General features: G+C 33.7%; 1 long non-coding RNA gene across 1 annotated transcript; it reads right to left on the reverse strand.

Annotated features, from left to right (window-relative positions):
* Positions 1-11,333: 11,333 nt before the first annotated feature.
* LOC139891326 (uncharacterized) lies at positions 11,334-13,563 on the reverse strand. Its single transcript, XR_011773617.1, has 3 exons — positions 13,353-13,563; positions 12,207-12,269; positions 11,334-11,478 (listed from the first exon to the last, which is right to left on the reverse strand). It is a non-coding gene; the product is annotated as an uncharacterized lncRNA (long non-coding RNA).
* Between the last annotated feature and the right edge of the window lie 8,813 nt (positions 13,564-22,376).

Here is a 22,376-nt window from a genome sequence, read left to right on the forward strand (position 1 = left end):
AATTTTGTGAGATATTTCATGCTAGATGTTAAATAATGGTTCCCACATGGTTAGGTGACTCACAAGGGCAGCTAAGAGCTGATCATTAAAGTGTATATACCAATAGTAAATACATTTAGAAGCTGGGTATTGTACGAGTACGAATACGGGTGCATACGAGTAGAATTGTTGATGAAAATGAACGAGGATGTAATTGTAAGAATTTTTGTTAAGTAGAAGTACTTTGATAAGTGTCTTGAAGTCTTTCAAAAGTGTATGAATACATATTAAAACACTACATGTATATACATTTTAACTGAGTCGTTAAGTCATCGTTAGTCGTTACATGTAAGTGTTGTTTTGAAACCTTTAAGTTAACGATCTTGTTAAATGTTGTTAACCCATTGTTTATTATATCTAATGAGATGGTAAATTATTACATTATCATGATATTATGATGTATTAATATATCTTAATATGATATATATATACATTTAAATGTCATTACAACGATAATCGTTACATATATGTCTCGTTTCAAAATCCTTAAGTTAGTAGTCTAGTTTTTACATATATAGTTCATTGTTAATACACTTAATGATATGTTTACTTATCATTTATCATGTTTATATATAGTGTATCAATATCTTAATATAATTCATATGTATTTAGTAAGACGTTGTGATAACGATAATCGTTATATATATCGTTTTCGAGTTTCTTAATTCAATAGTCTCATTTTTATGTATATAACTCATTGTTAAAATACCTAATGAGATACTTACTTATCATAATATTATGTTAACTATATATATATATATATATATATATATATATATATATATATATATATATATATATATATATATATCCATATATATGTCATCATATAGTTTTCACAAGTTTTAACGTTCGTGAATCGCCGGTCAACTTGGGTGGTCAATTGTCTATATGAAACCTATTTCAATTAATCAAGTTTTAACAAGTTTGATTGCTTAACATGTTGGAAACACTTGATCATGTAAATATCAATTTCATTTAATGTATATAAACATGGAAAAGTTTGGGTCACTACATTGTAGAGCCAGCACACCAACAAAGTTGTCTTTTATTTTAGAGTTCAAGCATACCCAGCTCAGAGATGAGATAGTTAAAATGTTTCTCATCTAAGGGCTTTGTGAAGAGATCTACTAACTGCTGGTCTGTTAAAATAAAATGTAGCTCCACATCTCCTTTTTGAACATGATCCCTTATGAAATGGTATCGAACGTCAATGTGCTTCGTTCTAGAATGCATCACAGGATTGTTTGTATTAGCAATAGCACTTGTGTTGTCACGGTAGATTGGAGTTTTTGTAACATGAACACTATATTCCTTCAGTTTGCATCCATAGTACTTGAGCAGTACAGCTACCAGCAGAAACATATTATGCCTCAGCAGTGGATGTGGACACAGTATTTTACTTTTTGCTCATCCAGCTGACTAGCCTACCACCCAGTAACTGGCAACCACTAGTAGTACTTTTCCTGTCTATCTTACACCCTGCAAAGTCAGCATCTGAATACCCAATTAGCTCAAAATCCTGGTCTTTGGGATACCAAAGACCACGTTTAGCAGTACCTTTCAGATACCTAAATATCCTTTTTACTGCTAGCAAATGAGACTCTTTCGAATCAGCTTGATATCTGGTACAGAGACAAGTTGCAAACATAATATCTGGTCTGCTGGCTGTGAGATAAAGTAGAGACCCAATCATACCTCTGTATTCAGTGATATTGACTGGTTCACCATTGGGATCAGCATCAATTTTGATAGATGCTGCCATTGGAGTCCCTATATCTTTTAAACAGGTCAGACCAAATTTCTTTAACATATCTTTGATATATTTATCTTGACTTATAAAAATTCCGTCATCAAGTTGTTTAATTTTCAATCCTAAAAAGTATTGCAAATCTCTTTGTAAGTTCATTTCATATGTCTTTGACATAAGTTTTGAAAAATCTTGACAATGTTTCTCATTTTTAGATCCATAAATAATATCATCTACATATATCTGTACCAGCAAGAGATCACCATCTATCTCTTTTGAGAATAGAGTGGTATCAATTATTCCAACTTTAAAACCTATACCAGTGAGATACACATGAAGTGTCTCATACCATGCTCTTGGTGCCTGTTTTAGGCCATATAGAGCTTTGTCGAGCTTGTAGACATGGTCTGGATATTTACTGCTTATAAAACCAGTAGGCTATTTAACATAGACTTCTTCTTGCAGCTTCCCATTTAGAAACGCAGACTTAACATCCATCTGGAATACCCTAAAATTCATCTTAGCAGCATATGCCAAGAATAATCTAATAGCTTCCATCCTAGCCACTGGTGCATATATCTCTTCATAATCCAATTCTTCTTCCTGTTTGAAGCCCTGAGCTACCAATCTAGCTTTGTTTTGTGATCACAATCCCATCTTTATCCATCTTATTCTTGAAAACCCACTTAGTACCAATGATCTTTGTAGTTTCATCATCAGGTTGAGGTACCAAGGTCCAAACCTTATTCCTATCGAACTGGGAGATCTCTTCTTGCATAGCTCCTGCCCAGCTAGGATCATTGATTGCTTCTTCAGGACATGTAGGTTCAATGGTAGATACAAAATTTACATGCATACAAAAATTGCTGGTTGCATGTCTTCTTGTTTTAAGACCACTTGCCAGATTACCAATAACTTGTTCAATTGGATGTTCCTTTGTCCATCTTGTGTTATGAACAGGTGAGCTTGTTGTGAAACACACATCATCTTGATCATCAGCTGGCTCAGAGGAATGAACAGCAGTGGGAGACAACTGTTCATTATGAGTGTAACCAGTACCGGATTGAGATCCTTCAGAACCAGTAGACCTGTGCTCAAGTTGTAACACTTCTGTAGAGTCAGAAGGTCCACCTGGTTTAGACACAGATGGAACATAGTGTTCCATCTCATCATCAGAGAACCCTGCAACATGGATTGGTGAGGGATTTGCTGCTGGTTCTTCTTCATCATCTAGAGCTTGCTGAGTTGGCTCTTCAAACAGTAACTCCTCATCTTCTTGACCAGAAGATGAAGTAGGGGAGGTTTCATCAAATGTAACATTAATAGATTCTTCAAAACAACCCCTTCTTTTATTGAAACCCTATATGCCTTTGACATGTTGGAATATCTAAGAAATATACCTTCATCAGCCTTAGCATCAAACTTGCCTAGCTGATCCCTATTGTTTAGAATCAAACAGGGAGTGCCAAATACATGAAGAAATGAAATTGAGGGTCTTCTGCCTTTGAGAACTTCATAAGCAGTTTTCTGATGTCTTTTTACTATTAAAGATCTATTCTGGGTAAAACATGCAGTGTTCACAACTTCAGCCCAATATGAATTTTTCAGCCCAGACTAAGCTAACATAGATCTTGCTGCTTCAATGAGAGTTCTATTTCTTCTTTCTGCAACACCATTCTGTTGAGGTGTTCTCACAGCAGAAAAATTCTGTGAAATACCTTTGTCAGCACAAAATTCTTCCATTGTAGCATTTATGAATTCTGTACCATGATCACTTCTAAGCTGCTTCACCAGTTGCCCATTCAGTAGTTCCATTCTTTTGATAAAATTGATAATTTCATCAGCAGCTTCACTCTTTTGATTTAAAAAGAATACCCAAGTGTATCTAGAATATTCATCAACAATCACCAGTGTATACTTCTTCCCACTACAGCTGGCTATATTAACAGGACCAAAAAGATCCATATGAAGTAGGTGAAATGGTTTTTCAACAGATGAAATCTGCTTTGACTTGAATGAGGCATGGTGATGCTTCCCTTTTTCACATCCAGGACATAGTTTGTCCTTCACATAAGACATTGTGGGTAGCCCAGACACCAAACTTTTACTAGATAACTTATGAATATCTTTGAAGTTCAGATGTGAGAGTCTCTTGTGCCATAACCACTTAAGGTTGTCTGTTACCTTTGAATAAAAACAAGTATCAGTTGTTGTGACTGCTGTGTTCATGTCAATTTGATACATGTTCTCATGTCTTTTTGCTGTCAGCAGTGGCTTCCCTTTCTTATCAAAAATAGTGCAAATCTTCCTTCTGAACTGGACTATCTTACTTTTGCTTGTCAGTTGGCTTATGCTGAGTAGATTATGTTTAAGCCCAACGACATATGCTACATTTGAAAATGTAACATTCCCATTTGTTAAAGTACCAAAACTCTTTGTGTAACCCAACGAATTATCTCCATATGATACAACTGGACCATCGTTTTCTTGATAGTTCATCAGCAGGGACTTACATCCGGTCATATGTCTCGAACAATCACTATCGAGATACCAGATTTGCTTGTTTTGAATGCCCTGCACAGTAGCTAAGAGATTAGTTCTTTTTGGGAACCCATTCAAGAATGGGTTCTGGAAGGGTCATCTTTGATGATCTCTTCTTGTCTGCCGGCTTGCTTGAAGAGGCAGCAGCAGATGGGGTTAGGGTTAGAGTACACCAGTTGGCTAAGTGAAACTTGCTGCCACACTTGTAGCATTTTCTCACATTTGGTATCGGTGACTGGTCATACACTGAGTAAATGGGTTCAGTAAGATCGGGTCTATTTTCAGATATGGCAGCTATGAGCTGGTCAGGCTTGACAGTCATTATCTCAGTGATAGATGACTCAGCACATGATTCCACAATTTGGTTCACTTTAGCCTTTCCCTTAAGGGCTGCTTTCCTTTGAGAACCAGTACCATAATCATGGTATACTGCTTTGCCTTTGTTGTTCGACGAGCCAGTGTGGGAAGTTACTGACCCGTCAGCTGATACCGGACGATTCGTGTGAATCTTGATTACTGCTTTCAACTTGCCAGTATTACGCTTTGCTGGCTTGTCAGTAGCTACTGGTTGACCAGTACAATGTTCATCAGCTGGCTCAGCATTGGTGGAATTTGAACATGAAGGGGAATCAATTGTTTTTGACTTTCTTTGGTTGTTTTCAGTGATTTCCCTTTTAATACGTCTTTCCTTTGGAGTCATATTGTAAATGCTTGATGGATCAGTAGTTTCATCAATTGAAGTACTGGTTTCCTTGGCTTTTACTTCATTCTCCAAAATTTCTTTCATGGACGGTGGTGGGGTCACTGTAGGTCTGACAAACTTATTTGTTAAGACCTTTTTACCCTTAACTATCTTGGAAAAAGTATTTGGCAAGACAGCTTCAGGATCAGTTTCGAGAATGGAGTCCATGTAAGTAACTTCTGCAAGAGCAGCAGCAGCATCATAGTCACCAGCAAAGAATGCTTCCACTTGGGCAGGTACCTGCTCATTTACACATTTAGCTGTGCATTGAGCAGATGTACACCATGAAGCAACAACCTTCTTGAGGTCGTTTAGCTGGTTCTTAACATCTGCTGCCTCAACGTGAAGAGACTTTAAAGCAAAATTTTGTTTTTCAAGTTTTAAAATTTCATCCTTCAAGATCTTAATTTCATCAGTTTTGCTTTTAAGTTTATCATTTAAAGATTTGTTATCATTTTTCAAAACTTCTTCACGTTTACTGCCTCTACATAAATCAACTCTTAGGTAGTCAAATATTTCAGCTTTTTCATCATCAGTATAAGTTCGAAAATTATCAACCTTATACAGCATTTCAGATTTCCATTGAGGTGAATCCTTTTTCCGATTAGCTTCCCTCATATCAGCTACAAACGTACTACCATTATCATCCTCATCAGATTCCTCGACCTCCTTGGCCATCAAACACAGCTTTTTACCAGAAGCATAACCAGCATCATCATCATCATCATCAGTATCACTGTCAGAAGATGAAGAAGAGCTGGTTTCATCCCAATCATGATGCTCAGCAACTAGAACCTTTTCTGGCTTCTTTCCCTTCTTATCAGCCTTTGCACTTTCCTTCATCTGAGCCTTTATAGCTTTGTACTTGTTCTTGTACTTATCATCTTTTGAGAAGGAGTTAGCATGTGATGTTGAAGGTTTTCTGGACATGCATTCAGCAGCAAAATGTCCAACCTTCCCACAATTGTAACACTAAGATTTAGGACCCTTGACTGATTTGCTGCTATACTTAGCACTTGGTTTCTTACTCCCTTTATATGACTTGCTGGTTCTATTATGATTAAACCTTTTGAATTGCCTAGCCAGCAAAGCCATACCTTCAGCAAAACCTTCCACATCAACTTCATCATCACTGCTTTCTTTAGACCCAGTACCACTATCCACATCATCTTCAGCTGACTCTTCTTCTGCTGTCAACTTTTGAACCAGAAAAGCCTTTTGAGCTTTCTTTTTAGCAGCAGCCATAAGAGCAGTATCATCTGTTTTAGAAGATTTTGAAGTGGTGGGGGCAGACTTAAAGTTTTCTTTCAAGTTTAGTTCAAGTTTAGCTTCTGCCTTCTCATGGTTCCAAAGTGTACCATAGAGGGAAGACATGTTAAAGTTCTTTAAAGTCTGGGTGGTTCTTAGAGGGTCAGTCACTGGTTTCAATTTGGCATACAATGAGTCAATGAATTTGTTTACTTGTTCAAAATCAGTATATGTGATTTTCAAAGTAAGCAGGTCAGCAACTAAGGAGTTAAACCTAAAGAAGGTTTGCTTAAGGGTGTCATTCTTATAGGCAAAGAACATTTCATACTCTCTTTTCAAAGCAATAATCTTGTTCTGCCTAACCTCATCTATGCCTTCATAAGTAATATCTAGATAGTCTAACATAAGCTTAGCATTCAGTTTTCCCTTAATCAGTTTGAACAAGTGATTAGGCAAAGTTATAGCTAACAGAGTTCTGATCTTAGGGCCAAGTCCAACACGACGTTTGTCCTCAGCATCCCATTTGGCTGGAGTGAGAACAACCTCTATGCCAGGAATGACAGGAGTGTCAGCAGTGGCTGGAATGCTATCAATAGTTTTAGTTGGGACAAATGGGCAATACCAGGCACAAGTGGGTCAATAGACTCCAGGTGAAGCATGAACCTTGCCTTCCAAGTTTCATACTCATCTTCATCAATTTTGGGTGGTCTATTGGATGAGCCATTTTTAAGGTAAGCTTTATTTGAGTATGCAGCCATGAGAGAATTCAGATCCAAGATATTAAATTATCAAGACTAAAGCTCTGATACCAGTTGTTGGTCCCTTGATTGACAACGGGAGTATTGTAAGGGGGGGGGGGGAGGTGAATACAATTTCTTTTAAATTAACTTACCAATTAATCACAGTTTAGTATTCAAGCATGTAATTTAAGTAGAGTCAAAGGTAATTTTCAACTGTCATTCTTTATTGATTAAATCACAAAGAATTACAACTATCTTTGGCGGAATGATAGTTGGTTGATACAGATTTACCTAGATTATAGCTATGAGGATAAACTTAAAGCTATTACACGTTTTGGACTCTAAAAATAAAACTCACACCACTAGTTGTTACAATAGTGGATACAACAATTTATAGTAGTCCTTTTATCCGTGTAATTGTTTCATTGTCCACTGGTACATAGGATGTCTGTACTTGTGGGGACAACTGCATCAGAGAGCGTGCTCTCCTATTTCCTCTTTGGTAGCTATTTGCAGGAACACCCCAATTCGATTTGGCACCACTATTTGTTTAAACAAATAGAATGTTGTGTTCTCTAGGCATTGACAAAGTATAGCACATGTATGCATATGCGTTAAACTTCTGCATTCCCATGTGATCTTGTAAGGTCACTTGTCAGCCGCCGACGCGTATCCTTTTATGTTCAACTTTGTCTTTGACTTCTATTGAATAGTACAATTGATGTAGATCACTCAGGAAACTACTATGCTTGTAATGGAGCATAGCTGTCTTGTGTAGTAAGCTGTATTCCAGCTGTGCTGGTTCTTCATTGCTGAGACATTTGATATTCTTGAATTGCTGAGTACACATCCTGTGCTAATTGAAGAACACTGTCTACCTTGTGCTGGTAGACTGAGCAGCAAACTAAACACTCGACACAGCAATATTTGATGTCTATACATAAACAAACTTGTGCTGGCTGCACATAACATTTTAGTGCAAATAAATTACAGTTTTATCATAATTACATCCTTAATTATTTTGGGGACTCAACAATATATATATATATATATATATATATATATATATATATATATATATATATATATATATATATATATATATATATATATATATATATATATATATATATATATATCCCTCCATCCCATATTAATTTACTACTTTATCTGGTACGTTTAAAAAATAGTAGTCTATTTTCATTAGTAAATACATAGTAGTCTATTTTCATTAGTAAATACAAATAACATAAGAATAATTAAGTATAATTTTTTTTTTATATATTTACCATTGAAGGCTTGTCTCATTGGTATTCTCACACTTTGTGTGTGGAGCTTGGAATTTAGGTCATGGGTTCAAGCTTCACTCTGCCCGTCATATTAATTAATCTGCATGAAAGATGGAGCTCCAGATTGATCCTTAGATGAGTTTTCTCCTGAATCCATTTAGGATTCAAGTTCGGTCCGCCTACCCCTCGAGATGGTTTAAGGATCGGATTCCTGCAATGTGATTCGGGTTTCATCCCTAAAGCGCGTGTTTGCGTGACAAATCATGAGTATTCGATTACGACTACTTGCCTTAAAGAAAAACTTTACATATTAATAAAAAGATAGGTAGACGTTTAAACATTCTGTATATGATTTAATTCCAATTTTTTAACTCTAACCTGCCATTAATAATATTAATACTAAAATTATATAAGGAAAATTGATATTATATAAGGTATATTTATACTTCGTAATTAATTAAACGTAGTTTATAAACTTAAATATGGTATATTTAAACGTAGCCCAAAATACTACTTGTAGCATCGGCCAAAAATAAAATGTAAATAAAAAGTATCGTGCATTGTAATGTGTGAGGAGTATTTGACAAATAAATAAGAAACCCTAGAAACAAAAAATAGATATTGTCTTCTCACCCAAGAAATTTATTCAGTTAAAAGTAATATAAACAAGAAAGCGTTAGAATCCTTTAGTTCTTCAACTATCAATTATTTGATTCGATAATCAATCAATTACTAAATTAAAATTAAATTGAAATTGAATTCGATGGCGTTGGTTTTGAAGAAGCTTGTTACTAGATCATCATCCGTTGTCGCCCCTTATTTACGAGGTTCAACAAACCCTTACAATGCTGCTTCCAGATCCTATCTTAGTACGTTTTACTGCTACATTACTTTACACATCTGATTTTGTTTAAATCCGCCAATACCACATTCATTCTTATTTTAGGGCAAAAAGCTCTCATTTTTATCAAATACTAAACCCGATTGTATTCTGTTTTTGTTTTTATCATACATTGAAAACCTCAATTTTGGGTTCTATGACTAATTTTGATGATAAATTCTACTATACATATAAAATAATAATCCAATTTTAATGATAAATTCTACTATACATGTAATGTGGCATACTGATTATAATTTCTTACTAAATTGAATTAGCTTAATACGTTGATTCTTAATATTTGGTGATATAATGAATGATTTCAGAGTAGGCTAATCTAAATTTCGTATTGACAGTAAATTTTACTATACCCACTAAACAACCCAATTTTGGTTCATTTGTGAATCTAAGGTTTTCATATTTATTCAAATTCAAAAGTTACATTCTTATCTTACTTATATTTAAATAAAACCCCATCGCATTTAACTGTTTCTGTTATACACAAAAATGTTAAGGAACTCCATTTGAGAAGCGCATGGGAAGGATATTTTTCAAGTGGATGTTTAACAACAGCATACCTTATACAAATTGCTACACGGTGAAGGTTACAAGCAAAGGTGAAGAACGTGTAGCGATAGATATGGATGAAAATAATAATATGATCATAATCGATGATCACATACAGACTTTCGTGAAAATCCCTGGAATCGAGAAGACCACAGAGACTGATGAAGAAATACGAGTATTCCTAGATGTGGAAATGAAGGATATTGATCATAACAGGATCAAAGTCAAATTGAAGAAGAAAAGTAATGCTGTGATAATAGACGGGTACGTGCAGAAAGAGGACGTTCGTAAATACTGCAACGCTAGGATTGAGTTACCATTACCACCACGCGAGATCAGCGAGACCATCAAGGCAGAGATGAATGATAGCGTGCTAGTCATAACTATTCCCAGGGTGGTCAAGAAGGGACCATTACAAAGGCTACTACCTTGGTTTTATTCTTAAGTTTTGACCAACAACAACACTCAATCGCAAACGTAGTTTCAGGTCAATCTAATGAAACTTGAGTGGTACTATACCTACTACGGCTTGTGCGATTATCCGTGTTTTTATTTTGTTTATCCGTGGTTAAAATTAAGTTAGACCTTAGACCACTCCCAGCGGCATGTGCTGGAGAGTGTCATCAAACCCGTCATGGGAGGACACCAATGGCATTCCCTTGCCCTCACGTCCGCCCTCACTTTTCCCTCGACATTCGCCCTGCACCAAATCATATATAAGCATAAATGAGGACGAATCAAACACTCTCTCTCCTACTTTTGTGCATTGTTTACTTGTACACACAGCATATACAACTTGTATCTTAATTTATTTAATTTATTTTGTGGGGTATGTAATGGTGAGTGAGTATGTCATGGTTGTTAATGGTGTGTTATGGGAGTGTTATGAGAGGAAGTGTTGAGTAAGTTGGAGAGAGAAAGCTGATGTGGCGCTAAGGAAATGCCCATGACGACGTCATGGTTGGGATTGGTCTTATATAAAGTTGTTTAGTGACTCCTGCCCAGACTTTTTCATTATATGTACTTTGTAGGTTTTTTTTTTTTTTTTTTTTTTTTTTTTCAGAAAACATAAATCACAAAATGAGACAGAACATGAAAACAAGCGTCCGTAGGTCGACCATTCCAAACAAATTGTCAAGTTTCTTTAAGAATTTCTCCACTTGGCCACTAACTTTGTTATCCTTTACTTAAAATAGGGCTCGTTAAATAAATGTGCTCGCGAGCCTTAACGTAGGTCGACCATTCCAAACAAATTGTCAAGTTTCTTTAAGAATTTCTCCACTTGGCCACTAACTTTGTTATCCTTTACTTAAGATAGGGCTCGTTAAATAAATGTGCTCGCGAGCCTTAATGAGCTTTCATATATATTATATATTATATATTTATTATTATAAACTAGCTTAAGACTCGCGAATTCGCGAGATTTTTTTAGGGACGAATCAAGATTTGAAATGTCTACCCTTAGAGTAGGGCGAAAGAAAGTCAATATGAGCGTTGGTTTTTTCAACGAAACAATGAAAAATGTTGTTTTATCCTTATCAGGAATCCGGACTTGAAGAACTAAAGAAAAACTAATTTTCAATTAGTCCTTTGATGTGTTTCCAAATGGGACTCCTATCATTTCCAATCGCTCCCAGTACTCGTTTTAGATGTTTTCTGCGACTTGCCTGCGAGGCGAAGTTCTAAAAAAAATTTCGTAATAAGTTATCTATGTTAATGATATAAGTAATAGTAGTGCAATATATGTGAATAATAAATATCAAGAACTTAAAAAGACGCACAAATTAAATGAGTATAAATTGTGACAAGTTATAAGAAAAGATTTACACCGCGTTTGCTAGTAGCTGAACTTTTGATTCAATAAATACACATAAAAAAGGTTAAGGGTGGGGACATCATTGCCAACAACTGGTTAATGTTGTAAGCCTGTTAAAGTATGCATAATTTGACAATAATGATAGTGCGAATTGTCTTGATGTGACTATTGACTTCAAGGTAGTTAATGTTTTTTTCACGAAATTGATCACCCTACAAAAATGGATAGTTAATACTCCATCCGTTCCATCTTAAGTGTCCACTGTTGACTTTTCAAAGTCTTTTTTTGTCAACTGTGACCGTATATATTTTTATTTGTTTTATATGTTATTTGATGAAAATTATATGGAATGAAAACACATTAAAACTAAATTCATTCATATAATAACCATCAAATATTATATAACACAATTAAAAATATTTACGGTCAAAGTTGATAAAGAAAGACTTCGAAAAGTCAACAGTGGACACTTAAGATTGGATGGAGGGAGTATAAGAAAAAGTATTGTCGTAACCTATAATTAAATACATGAGGAAAATGAGTAACATTTGTATGGAAATTTAAACAAAAAATTGAAGTAATATTAAATATTACCTGATGCATATAAGCTGAAAAAGAACTCAAATTTCCGACAGCTTCTTGCTTGACTTTGGCAGCCTTTATTTATATGCTCGTGACATCAAAGAAAATGGTGTACTCACGTTTAGAGAATTTTTCAGTTAATCAATTGAACTTAATATAAACCGAGTCCATGTCTTATCCAGTGTTGTAAAAGTCGGCCGACTTGGCCGACGCGTGGTGGCTAAAAAAACGGTCAACGGTAAAAAATTAGTCAAGGTCGGAAAAAGTCGGTCAAATTGAAAAATATTATATTTTTATTTTTTAATATTATTAATAATTGTTAATTATTATTATTTTAAATTTAGGTTATTTTTTAAGATTTGATTTTATATAATTTTATATAAATATATATATTTAATGAAACTATTTTAAGAAGTCAACGTTGGTCAACTTCTGACTCGTTCCCGTTGCGTCCATGTCTCAACCGACTCGTCCCTCCAAGGTGTGTATGTTACAATCCTCAAGAACAAATTTATAAACCAAATTCAGAATGATCGCAAAAAATGAAAGTTCGAGCGTTAAAATTGTATGTTACACACACACACACACACACACACATATATATATATATATATATATATATATATATATATATATATATATATATATATATATATATATATATATATATATATATATATATATATATATATATATATTCTTGATGTTGTGCAAGATGCCAAGATATCAAATTACCAAACGTAACCGTAAGCAAATTAATTTTTAGAATATGAGTATAGTTATATGAATTCTGACTTTGAGCTGCTATTGCATACATTAGTCATATCAATTTAGGAAAAAGGAAAGTGACAATTAGTCACACACTTAGTCTGATAATATCGAGTATAACCATTTGGTGAAATGCTGACCATTAGTCACACACTTGTTCAACCATATACTTTAACAACATAGAAACCTAAAATGACAAAATCAGATTGGCGGTAAGTATTTATAAACCCTATACTTGTTCTTATTTGTATTTTTATTATTTTTTATAAAAATATTTACCGGGTGAAATCCTTTACCCGAAAAAAAAAAAAAAAAAAAAAAAGATTGGCGTTAAGTATTATAGGCGAAGGAACACTAAATTTGAGATGAGCCCAAAAAGTAAGATTGTACCCAAAATTTGAACACGGAAAGCTTGTTCACAGACGATCAGATTGGCTGCTGATCCTAGTAGCGAAAGCTTCCCAGCTACAGTGCTGACCCAGGCTAATATCAGCCATGCTTTTTCTCCTTTTCAGGTGATATGGTTGCTGCAGCTGGTGCCACCGTTGCTCCAAACGCAAGAGTACTGAAAGTGATAATTTTATGTCACTAAAGAGCTTTAGAGATGTCATAATGGGCGCGTTTGATAGATTGGGTAATGGGTCTAGTCAAGATGGGATATTTTTTGAATGGGTTAAATAAATGCCGTATCCAGTTGACTTGAAACAATAAATGTCCACGATTCTTTTGGTCAACATGGTATATAATGATCTATGTTTTCAAAATACACTTTGGCCAGGTGCGTTGCGAAAAGGACCCGAAATTTTAAAAAGGCTCAAGGTTTTAGAAACCCTTTTATATATACTTAGTTTGCTAGAAACACAAGTAAATGAAAAAAAACTGACTGCACAAAAAGGAAAAAAAATCTTCTTTTGACACAATAAGTCATTTTAATTTAAAGATATCGAAAATGATGTTAACTTGTTTTGCTATTGATAATTATAACGTTTTAGTAGTATTGTTAGAATAGTTGTAAATTTAGAAGTTGATTAGTTTAAATTTAGATGTTATAAAATAGTGATCTATATTATTTGAATTTTTTTTAAAAAGGGGAACGTATTAATATTTAGAATTGAAGTATGGTATGATTTGTATTGTATTAGAAATGAGAGACTTTACTTTGCATCAAGAGTTGGCTATATATAGGCAATCATATGTCGGTGGCAATGGATCTAGTAACTTCTCATCTACTAATTTCTAGAACATGCCTTCTAAATATCTACTAACTAATATCCATTACCAATAATAAATTCTATAATAATCTAGAAATACATTAATAATTTAACACTCCTCCTTAATGTATTTCGACGTTACTCCGAGCCTGTTGCGTAGAAACTCGAACTTGAATCTTGGCAAGGCTTTGGTGAATATATCTGCCATTTGCTCTAAAGTCTTGCAGTATTTTAATTCAATATCTTTCTTGGCTGAGACTTCTCGTAGAAAGTGATATTTGATGTCAATATGTTTTCTTCTGCCACGGAACACAGGATTCTTCGCCATCGCGATTGCAGACTTGTTGTCGCAGAATATTTGTATAGCATCGTCTTGTTTTTCGCCCATGTCTTCAAGTAATCTTCTTAGCCATATAGCTTGATTAGCTGAGTTTGCGGCTGCGACGTACTCGGCTTCGGCTGACGATTGTGCCACTGTTTCTTGTTTCTTTGATGTCCATGAGAATACACCAGATCCAAGTGTGAATGCGTATCCGGAAGTACTTCACATGTCATCGACCGATCCGGCCCAATCACTATATGTGTATCCATGAAGCTTCGAGTCTATAGTGGGCTTGTACCATATACCATAGTCCATGGTACCTTGCAAATATCCTAATATTCTTTTTGAAGCTCCGTAATGTATTTGTGTTGGGTTTTTCATGTACCTGGATAGTAGACTGGTTGCGTACATGATGTCTGGCCTTGTTGCTGTCAGGTAAAGTAGGCTTCCGATGAGAGTTCTGAATCTTGAAGCGTCTGCTTTCTCCGATCCATCTTCTTTTCTCATCTTCTCATTGGCAACTAGTGGTGTGGCGACGGTTTTGCAATCGTATAGTTTAAATTTCTTCAGGAGATTTTCTATGTATTTCTTTTGATATATGAAGATGCCTTCATTTTCTTGACTAATTTCGATGCCAAGAAAATAACGCATCAAACCAAGGTTACTCATCTCGAACGTTTTCATCATATCTTCTTTAAATTCTTGTATCATTCTCTCATTGTTTCCCGTATATATAAGATCATCGACATACAAGGAAATAATGAGAGTGTCGGAGTTACCTTGTGTTTTGATGTAGAGTGTGGGCTCACTTTGACTCCTCTTAAATCCTGAAGTTGTGAAGTAGCTATCAATGCGGCTATACCAAGCACGTGGTGCTTGTTTAAGTCCATATAAGGCTTTCTTTAGTTTTAGGACTTGATTTTCTTTTCCTTTCTTAATGAACCCTTGTGGCTGCTCGACGTATATTTCTTCTTCTAGAAACCCATTGAGAAAGGCTGATTTCACATCTAGTTGGTGAATCTTCTATCTTCGTTGAGCTGCTAGTGCCACAAGTGCTCTTATAGTATCCAGTCGTGCTACAGGTGCGAAAGTTTCAGTGTAGTCGACTCCAGGCTGTTGTGAATAGCCTTTAGCTACTAGCCTTGCTTTGTGTTTTTGTATAGAACTATCAGGGTTGAGCTTTGTTTTGTAAACCCACTTAACTCCAATGATTTCTTTATCTTCGGGATGATCAACTAACTCCCATGTGTTGTTTTTCTCAATCATTCTGATTTCTTCTTTCATAGCAGCCACCCACTTTTCATCTTTAGATGCAACTTCATAGCTTTCAGGTTCTATAGTTGTGAAGTTGCAGGTCTCGTATACCTATGCTAACTTTTTGACTCTTCCAGGTGTTGACTCTGGACTTGACTCGTCTTGCGCCAAAGGTATTGTTGCCGATGAAGAAGTTGGCGTAGAAGGGCTCGTTTCTCCGGTACTTTCATCGTGTTCAGAATGCTCCATTTGTAGTGGTTGTTGAGCTGAAGTTTCTATAGATATCCTCGGCAAATATGTTTGTTTTTTGACTTTGTCTTTCTCCCAGTTCCAAGAAGCGTCTTCGTCAAACTCCACGTCTCGGCTGATTACAATGTTATTGGTCTTCAAGTTGTAGACTCGATAACTTTTTGATAGTGTGCTATAGCCCAAGAATATTTCCTTCTCTGATTTTTCTTGGAGCTTGTGACGTTTCTCCTTTGGAATATGGATGCAGCATGAAGCGACCCGTCCTAATCCATCCGAACGAAGTCCACATCGATTATAAACGATTCGCAATAGTTGGTTACATCGCGAGGTACTTGACCTCTATATGATACATTTTACAAACATTGCATTCATTTTTAAAAGACAGACTTTCTTTTCATCGAAAGTTGACAGTATGCATACCATTTCATAATACATCCAACTATAATTGACTTAATAATAATCTTGATGAACTCAACGACTCGAATGCAACGTCTTTTGAAATATGTCATGAATGACTCCAAGTAATATCTCTAATTGAGCAAATGCACAGCGGAAGATTTCTTTCATACCTGAGAATAACATGCTTTAAAGTGCCAACCAAAAGGTTGGTGAGTTCATTAGTTTATCATAAATAATCAGTTCATAATTTTAATAGACCACAAGATTTCATATTTCCATTTCTCATAAACATACGTCCCATGCATAGAGACAAAAATATCATTCATATGGATTGAACACCTGGTAACCGATATTCACAATATACATATTAGAATATCCCCATCATTCCGGGATCCTCCATCGGACATGATATAAATTTCGAAGTACTAAAGCGTCCGGTACTTTGGATGGGGCTTGTTGGGCCCGATTGATCTATCTTTAGAGTTCGCGTCAATTAGGGTGTTTGTTCCCTAATTCTTAGATTACCAGACTTGATAAAAAGGGGCATATTCGATTTCGATAATTCAAACATAGAATGTAGTTTCACATACTTGTGTCTATTTCGTAAAACATTTATAAAAATTGCGCATGTATTCTCAGTCCCAAAAATATATATTGCAAAAGCATTTAAAAAGGGATTAATGAAACTCACCTAATGTATTTTGTAGTAAAAATACATATAACTATATTGAACAAATGCAGGGTTGGCCTCGGATTCACGAACCTATATCAGTAATATATATTAAAACATATAAACACATAATTCCATTTATTAATCATATGATATTTATTTAAGTATTTTAATTATATAATAATCATGCTAAATTCTATTTAAGATATATATATATCTATATGTATATACTTACTTATATATTATATCTTCCATCATGTGTTACATATATTTATTATTATTTATACATATAGTTACATTATTATATATATATTAGTAGTTAGTATTATATCAAAAATCAGTAATTTATTATAGGTAATATTTATATAATTAATGTCAATATGTTCGTTCTAATATCTTATGTAATATTAATATAATTATATTATGTATCAAATATATTTTTATGTATCTAATATGTATTTGATAAAATAATGTTAATGATAATAATAATAATAAGAAGAAGAATCATGTTAATGATAAAAATAGTAATAAAAATGATAATTTTTAATAATAATACCAATAATCTTAATGATTTTAATAAAAATACATATAATGATGTTAGTAGTAGTAATAATAATAAATATAATAATAACAATAATAATATTAATAATAAAAATAAAGATAAACTACCTTAAGGGCATAATCTCCAAAAATAAAATAAAACTGTCTCCGCCAAAACTCGAACCTGCGACCTCTCGCATAACACCAACACCCCTAGCCATTGAACCAATATTCTAATTTTGTAATAATCGCGTGACTAATCATTTAACATACACAAACCGTATAACAAGTTTCCTGATAAACTCATCAGCATTATTATCGCCAGTAACCTTCATTTCAGCCCAACATAAAATTGAATCTCGGCCCAACAATAGCCTAGTTCAATTTTTAATTTAACAGCCCAACACTTGGCCCAACTTGTGCAGCTATTTGATGATTAAAAAAATAAACTGCAGTAGCAGAGGTTCGAACTCAGGACCTCTTGTTCCTTAACTACACACCCAACCATCCTGCTATCTATACATTTCTGATTTAACTACCAATTTAATTGTTATATAATCACTTTTTCTCTGTCTCTTTTTCTTCTTCTACATCAAACCCAGAACTATTTATAAACCTCAAACTTTCATCTTAATTATTTCATCTCATCATCTCCATCATTAAATCATACGCCATTATCAACTTATCATCTCGGCTTCATCATCATTTATCATAATCGCTCATCTTCATCATGATACATCATCCTACATCGAATATCCTACCGTCTCATCTTCTTCTTCGTTTCATCATAGTAACATATCATCATTGATAACTTGTTGTAACTCCATCTCATCGTATCAATAGAGGAGAAAAAAAAATATTCATGAAGCAATAAATCATGAAGCATGATAGTTGATCAATTGTATTAGTTGCGTACAGCAACATTGGTCAGAGAAAAAAAAATATTAAACAAGCTCTCCATTATCTAAATGATCAATAGAGATGTGGTCTTGAATAAAAAAAAATAACGGCACAATAGTACTTGAATCAGATAGTAACATGGGATTTTCATGGGATTTCGTAACAGGAAGAAGAGGAAAAAAAAATATATAAATATTGAATCCAAGGTGGTGGCGGTTTGTATTCTTGTTTTGGTTTGTGGGTCTCAATATGAAAAGTTCGACTAAACTAGCAGAATATAAGTGAACTTAGTGACGGTTTGTTGTGATGGTTATGGTCCGATGGTAACCAAATGAAACTCAAGATCACGATGGTTTATGGTAGTTGTAGGTGGCGGATGGAGTTCAACGAAGGTGATGGTGGTCGGAGCTTGTGGGTGTTGGGTAGTGGCTTACGGTGGTGTATGGTGACGGTAAAGGTTATAGTGATGGTAGCGAAGAGGATGCAGAGCAAAGAAAAAAAACATGGGTGTTGGATGTTCCTTTCTATTTCTCTATCCCTTCTCTCTCTCTCTCTGCATACATACATATATTTTATATAATTAAAATGTAATATTAATAATATTAATATAATTATAATATAATTATAAAGGTTAATAATCAATGTGAATTTCAAATTAGATACAGTGAAGCAGCCATCGATTTTGTACTCATCTACCGACACACTTACACGGAATGATATATCGTGTCCATTGCTAAACAGTTAAAATATAAAAATGTTCCTAAAAATCCTATATTTTTAGATTAAATATATTTAATTATTCCACTCATTAACTGTTTGAAACCTGAACAAAAATGTTCGATAAATATTTATTTTCTGTTCCAATTAATATATACGGAGTACAAATATTTAAACTTAAAAGGGTAACAATATTTTTGTCAAACCCAAAATCTTCGTAATCAATTTACAGTTCAATTTTTATTTTCAATCTTTTTAAACACGTATTAGAACTATATGAACGCTGGCGAAATGCCAACCGAGTTTTACTGACGTTTACTATTTAAGCTCGAAATCGCATTTTCAATATACTATATGTATATGTATATGTATATATAAACACATTTTAATAACATGTTTTATTACATAAATAAATATATTGAATATATATATATATATATATATATATATATATATATATATATATATATATATATATATATACATATAATAATATTTCTCATTACATCTTGTATTATTTTTACATATTTAGTTCTAATAATTAAATCGTATATTATTTCAAATTAAAGTAAATATATATATATATATATATATATATATATATATATATATATATATATATATATATATATATATATATATATATATATATATATATATATATATATATATATATATGTGTGTGTGTGTGTGTGTGTGTATCAATTTACAGATAGTTGATCGTGAATCGTCGGGAATGGTCAAAGGTCAAATGTATGCATGAACACAGTTCAAAGTTTTTGAGACTCAACATTACAGACTTTGCTTATCGTGTCGAAATCATATAAAGTTTAAGTTTAAATTTAGTCGGAAATTTCCGGGTCACTACAGTACCTACCCGTTAAAGAAATTTCGTCCCGAAATTTGAGTGAGGTCGTCATGGCTAACAATAAATATGTTTTCCTGACGAATACGAGCTGATAACTTTAGTTTTATCATTATTGAGTAATACAGATAAAATAATTCTATTATTTGAAGAGCACGAATGAAGCTATCACAAAAGATCGAGATGAAGAAATGGAGATTTTTTTCATAACTTTTGACGTAGTCGCGATTGAATTCTAGAATTCAAGGGATTTTAAAGAAAATCTTCGAAATCTAAAAGATTTGATTCTTCAACGAGTAAGGAAATTAAGATCTCTATAATTAAATACGGTGATCTGCCTCGATTACTCTGTCTGATATTTCCATTATAAATTAAACTATTCCATTCTAATATTCTCACCATTCTTATACTTTCTTTCTTAGTTCATACATCTAAAAGATTGTGAAAATGCTTAATTCAGTTCTAATCCTTGATATTTTCCTAATTATTATTTCTGTCATTCTTCTGTTCAGTCTCTCACCAGAAGAATCTGTTTACTTCTACTATTACCTTGAGGTGATTCTATTCTTAATTCTACCGTGTCTTTATATTGCTATTTATATTAATATCCACGGTTTGTAACTTCCGTGTTGTTATTGGGCTTTATATTTTCTCTTATATTTTGGAGCTCTTTGCCTTTTTATTCTCCTCTCGACCTCTAGTAAAGCGAGTAATGGTCCAGAATTTGTAAGTATGGAGTTTCGAATGAACTTAATGTTCTAAACAAGAAAGAACGTAATAGAACGATTTGATTTGTCAGAATTACCAGAATCACTGAGAATAGAACTATCAAGAATATATTTTTTTGATATGTTCAGAAGTTAATCAGAATGAAAGAGTTATATAACATGACTCATGATGACGTTATAATCTGTGAATCATCATGTTCCATTTAGAAACTCAGCATGACTTACTGTAATATAATCACGTTGATCAAGTGTCATTATATTATAGTAACTCATGCATCAGTTCCCAACACTACCTCAAAAACATTCATATTTTAAACTCAAAAGTTAACAGAATATAGAAACTAACAGTTTCTATATGATGTAAAACTGATAGCATGAAGAGATTTTTGATTTCAGATAAGAATAGTTATGAAAATATCTTCAGAAATATGGAGGATATTTATAATGAAAGATACGATGATATCTTGGAATTTCTAATATCGAGGGATGATGAAGAAGATTTATCCGTAAGGGTTTAGATTCGGAAGCAAGGTATTCGTTAAAGATTTCATCAGAAATAGAATCATTTGGATTCTTTGAAGTCAAACTTATTCTTTGTGATTTGTTCACGGCTTCTTTCATAGTTTCGCATAATCCACTTTTCGGTACTAAATTTTCTATCGAGCGTTCCTAACACTCCATTCTGTATCATCAAACTTCTGATGGTTAAGGTCATTTACGGTTGTCTACTGTTTCTGCTGCTTCATTCAGCTTTTTCAACTTCAGAGTATTGATTTGTAGACTGAGTGCTTTTCAGGATTTCAAATGAAAGATCAAAATTCTAAGAGATGAATGTTATACATATAACTGTTGATGTAGACATGCTGTGAGTTTTCAAAGTACTGATTGCTGATTCCCGGTAATTGGTATGTCAGTTCTCGTTACAAGATGCGGATGAGTACATGATGAGACTTCAATAGATAAATATAGTGATTTGTCAGAGAGATTTAAACCAAGGAGCAACGAGGTTACTAGTACGTCTGCTGGTAATATGATGGAATATAAAAGGTTCCCCTTGTAACAATAAAAGAGTACACTTATAAATCAAGGTTATACTAAGGTTGTTTCGAACGAAAAGTCAAAGTTGACTTGCTGGAGCTGTGACAAAATTTGCTAATTTGGAAAGGGATTGCAAAGTTATTTTGGGTAATAATAACACTAAGAAATTAGCATAGCTACGTTTTAAACGTTTACTCAGTTGCCGAGAGTTTCTCAGGTGAAAAGTTATATGCATCAATCTTTTCTTCCGTAGATGAAATGCGGTTGGTTCATCCTCTCGATTGAGGTGTTTTCAAGAATTACGAATGGTTTGGATGCAGATTGTAATCGTCAAGATACAAATGAGGTTTTAAGGTGAAATCAAGTGGCAAACTTGAAGAATTGTTTAGTTTCATATGTTATAGTCAATATTTTAATTCATTTTAATTGTCCAATGTTGATAGTCCACAGTTGATAGTCCACAGTTAGCAATTCAATAATTCATATATAGTTTAATATATAATATTCGAATTAATTAATAC

The sequence above is a fragment of the Rutidosis leptorrhynchoides genome, chromosome 2, assembly GCF_046630445.1.
Source record: "Rutidosis leptorrhynchoides isolate AG116_Rl617_1_P2 chromosome 2, CSIRO_AGI_Rlap_v1, whole genome shotgun sequence".
In the NCBI taxonomy this organism is placed as follows: domain Eukaryota; kingdom Viridiplantae; phylum Streptophyta; class Magnoliopsida; order Asterales; family Asteraceae; genus Rutidosis; species Rutidosis leptorrhynchoides.